The sequence below is a fragment of the Triticum dicoccoides genome, chromosome 1B, assembly GCF_002162155.2.
Source record: "Triticum dicoccoides isolate Atlit2015 ecotype Zavitan chromosome 1B, WEW_v2.0, whole genome shotgun sequence".
In the NCBI taxonomy this organism is placed as follows: Eukaryota; Viridiplantae; Streptophyta; class Magnoliopsida; order Poales; family Poaceae; genus Triticum; species Triticum dicoccoides.
Window position 1 is genome coordinate 520,780,233 of NC_041381.1, and position 4,992 is coordinate 520,785,224.

Here is a 4,992-nt window from a genome sequence, read left to right on the forward strand (position 1 = left end):
TGTCCATTGTCAACATCTACCAGTTCGCCCGTGCAGCTTACCCACCGGTCTCCATACCAAGGCCGCCCTGAGTTTCTTAGATGACGCCTGCCAAACGCCCCTTTCCCCCTAGATCCCCATCCCCATCCCCTACTCCAGAACGTCGCAGCCTAAGCCCGGCTACGCTTCCCGTGGAGCTCGAGGAGCGACTGGCCCAAAATAGGTGTATTGCGGTCTCTTCGCCCGACGTCGCCGAGGAAGCTGACGACCATTACTGGCGGCAGGAACTCAAGCAGCGGGCTAGAGTATGCGGGCATGTCTCTTCTGCCGGCTACGACATTGAGGTCATGGACAACGACGGCCTGAGGCAGGCTATGTCATAGGTTAAGTGGCCCACCCCCAACCCCTCGGGTTCAACCGCGGTCGATCTCATGCATGGCCCTGCTGCTGATCTCCTCTGGCTCGCTGTCAACAACTTTCCATCCTACATCACCATCGAGCCCCTTTTGTCATTTCTAAAGGACATGTTCTGCGATGCTGGCATGGGATCCATAGCTTCCAAGTCACACCTCATCGACGGAGACCATGAGGAGGGCACCCTCTCCGGCTCTTCTAAGGGGAAAGAGCCCATCTGCTCTTCCAAGGGGAAAGAGCCCATCTGCGACATCAGGGAGGGCACCCTACAGCCATGATCTTCCAAGGGGAAGGAGCCCATCTACGACAACATGGAGCGCATCCAGGGTCCGTTCTCTTCCCACGGGAACGAGCCCATTTGTGACAAGTGAGGAAACCCATGATTTGTTTTGCCGTGCCTCTTCACAGGGAGAAACCCATGATTTGCTTTGTCGAGTACCTTTTGTAGTGTAGTGAGAATATGTCCAGTTTTAAATGCTATATCGGGTTGTTTGCAGTATGCCTTGTTTATTTCAGTTGTTCACAGTGCGATGCTCTGTATGTGCAATTATTTGTTGTGCAGTACATTTCATCAATCTAGTTTTAAACATACCGATAGGAATGCATATATTTGCTTGCTGTTAAGCTTGCTATAGCTAGCATATGCCTCTTTTAAAGTTTTTTGATTGTTCTGTTGTTTGTAGTTAGCATATGTCCAGTTTCAAATGCTATCTTTGGTTGTTCGTAGTATGCCTTGTTTATTCCAGTTATTCACAATGTGATGTTCTATATGTGCAAGTATGAACTGTGCAGTTCAATTTCATCAGTACCAGTTTCAACAATACCACTATGGCCTTGTTTGTTTCGGATTCTGGGACCGGATTCAGCTTTGCCAGTGAAGACGAATCTCGATTCCGAGAAAAACAACTATTTGGAATCAGCTTTGCTAGTGAAGGTGAATCTGGATTTGGGTCATTTTTAGTGCAATTTCCTGAAGCACCTCAAAGTGTACTTCGATGGTGAAGCTGATTCGCAGAAATAGATTCGCCACTGAAGCGAATCCATAGGTGATTAAAATCCAAGCGAAGCTAAAACAAACATGGCATGAATGACTACATTTGGTTGCTGCATCTTGTAGTTAAACATGCCTTTCTTTATTTAACAATAACCAGTAGTGTACTTAGACCGACACAATACTAGTTTGAATGACTATGTTTGCTTTTGTTAAATGTTAGGCATGTTGCAGTTAACACACCTTTTCACTTGTTTTGCTTTACTAGCGTGCTTAAACCTGCACACTGAAGCTATCTTTTGGAGATTATTTTGTCTGCCATGGATAATTTTGGTTTATGTTTAGCCTGTTATGCTTAACATGATTCTCGATGTCCCTACACAGGACAATTTTGGGAACGACTGTTGTTTTCCATCAAGGTTAGTTTCATCCCATGGCTTATATATGCTCACTGTTCAGGATATCGGTAGCTGGTACCATATAGGCTGGGGGCTGATAAGGGACTAATCGATGAATCTGACTTTTAACTGAATATATCTGCAACCCATTTATCGTTAGTTTAACTAGGGCCATATGTAATATATCTGAGTCTACATAGCAACATGCACTGTACTTAATGTCTACATATGCAATCCTAGGCTACATAGCAACAAGGAAGAGTGTTACCTTAATGTTCTGATGATGTCTAGATACACGTAGAAGAGCAGCAACAGCAACAACAACAACACAACCCTGTTTGGATACTCAACTTAGCTTAGAGGTTAGAGTTAGTTTCTAGCTCATGACTAACCCTGAACTAACTCCATCCGAAGAGGTGTTTGGATGAAAGGATTAGATATTTAGATTGACAATAAATGCACTAGGAGAACTAGCTCTAATTAGCACCTCTTGGGTTGGATATTTTTTTGGGTGGGTTATAGATGCAACTAGCTCAAACTAGCCCTCATGTTTAGATATACTTTAGGGCAATTTGAGCCCGAACTAGCTCAAATTAACTCTAACCCATGGATACAACATCAGTTAATCAACCGATAATTTGTAAGAATGCAATAAACTCCTTCCGGCCCATAATATAAGATGTTAATTCATCTAATATGTGAGTATATTGGATGTTATAAGATATTATATAAGAGTGTTGTACTACATCATTGTGCAATTGGTGTTTATCTTCTAATATTAACTTGGTGCTTTTAGGTACATATGTCATTGGTAAAGATCCACGCATCGACCCTTTCTGCGTATGGGGAAATGAGATATTGATGAACCAACATCAAGTGAGGAAGCTGATAAAGATTGCTAGTAAAATGGGTCAAAAGATGGCAATTAAACTATTTGTTTACACTTTATCTAATACAACAGCGAACTGCAGGATGGTAAGTAAGAACTCTGCAGCCTTCTTTTTACTGCCCATAATGAGTTATGTTAGATGACAATGTCTGAATCTTTTTTCCTTTGTAGTGGTTCCCAAAGCATTTCACTAAAGATTACCTCTCAAACTGCATGATTGGCGGGCATGCGAAGGTTGAAGTATTTCTACCAAAACACGATGATTATCTAGATGTTTCCATGAAGATCGTGAAGGGTGGGCGGTCGGCCATCACAAGGGGTTGGACTAGAGTCATGCGTGCCTTCTGCATGGAGGAGGGCACAATATGGGCATTCCACTTCACGTTGTTCAACTACCAGAATGTATTTCGCCTCTTTCTTTATCGTCTTTAATAGTACAAGTATACAACTGTGGTTCATCATTCTTTATTTGGTTCTTATGTAATTCTTGATGTGTACCTATGAATCGAATAATTCATTGGTTGTGTGAACCCTATGCATATGAATAACGCTATAGCATACATTCAATTTCAATTTCAATTTCAATTTGATATAGAAGCAATTAAATTACAGTGAAATTATGCTCTCCAGGTTGTTACGGCACACACGGTTGGTAAATACAAACGTTTGCGATATACACCACAATCCGAGACGGTTCATAGAGAGGAAACGTGTGAAAGCGTGCACACAGTTGCCTTTTGCAAAGCGTGTGCGATGTCAGACAATATCACAAATGGTGCTGGCAAACTAACCGTTTGCGGTAGTTGCCTTATCATACATGATTTGCAACCATGATCTATTTCTGATGAAGTATGCATCATAAATGTTGCACCACAGAATAGCGCGTACGGTAGTTGCCTTATCATACACGATTCCCAACCATGAACTATTTCTGATGAAGTATGCATCATAAACGTCGCACCACAGAATAGCATGTGCGATAGTTGTTGTGTACGATGATGTTACGACGGTACGATGTTTCGTAATCCTATCCGACACTTGTACTATGATTAGCTAATCTTCTTCATTAATTATCGCATACGGTTTGTGAAAAGCGAATGTGTGTGATTGTATGCTTATCATACACGTTCTATAATAGTGAACCGTTTGTGATGGGCCGCGCATCGTGAACGTAGCACCACAGAATATCAACTATGATGGCAATGTGACCACAAATGAAAAGTAGTATTGTAGGGTCCCTATGCCGATGGTTTCTGGGTCGTGTGGGAAGGACCCCCTAATCGCCCACACTCACTAGGTGACGGTTCCAAATGCCATCGCGGACAGGGGTTTTAAACTGTTTGTATAGCACCGACGCATACCAGTGCAAGAAGCACTTTGTTGCTCTCTTGGAACAACTTGGTGAGGCCAATTATATCATTGATTCTCATGAGGATACGATCTCCAAGTTGGAGGGGCATAGTCATGATTATGCCGATGAGATTGTGGATCTTTCCATTGCTCTTGAGGAAGAACGAGGACTTTGTTTGACTCTTGAGGAGTCACACAACATTGTTCTTGCTAAATTGCAAAAGGATCTTGATCATGCTAATGTTCTTACTCGTGTGCGTAAATCTGAGAAAGTTGCACTTGGGTTTGGCCATGAGAGACTCAAAGAGGAGTTTGACATAGTCGACAAGGCTCACAAGGTCTTGAAGGGTGCTCACACTTCCCTCAAGGAGCCTCATGATCAACTCCCAATGAAGGTAACCAAGGAAATAACAACTTGTCCTCCTTTTGTTTTAATTGATAATGCAAATGCTACTAAGCCTTGTTGTGAGCATGCACACCTTGTGGAGGAGACTGCCAAGTTGAAAGAACAACTTGAGAAAGGCCTTGTGACTTGTATACAAGGTGAGAAGAATCTCAATGACCTTTTGAGCAATCAGAAGGAAGTTGTGGCAAAGGAAGGGCTTGGGTTTGTATCTAAGTCAAAGAAGAAGAAGAAGAAGAAGAAGAATAAGAAGGCCAAGCAATCTCTCCCAATCAAAGAAATCTTTGTAAAGGCGGGAGAGGGTGCTCATGACAAGAAGAAAAACATGGGAATGGGTGGTAGTGCCAAGAAGGGCAAGACCACACCTTCTAACATAGCTAGCAACTTTAATCCTTCCTATGTGTTGTGTCATGCTAGCGATGGGCATGTTTATGCCAAATTTGTTGGTTCTTCTTATGAGTACATTGAATGGTCTATCTGGGTTCCTAAGACCCTTGTTGCTAACCTCAAAGGGCCGATTCAAAAATGGGTACCTCAATCCAAGCATTGACTTCTTGTAGGAGTTTGT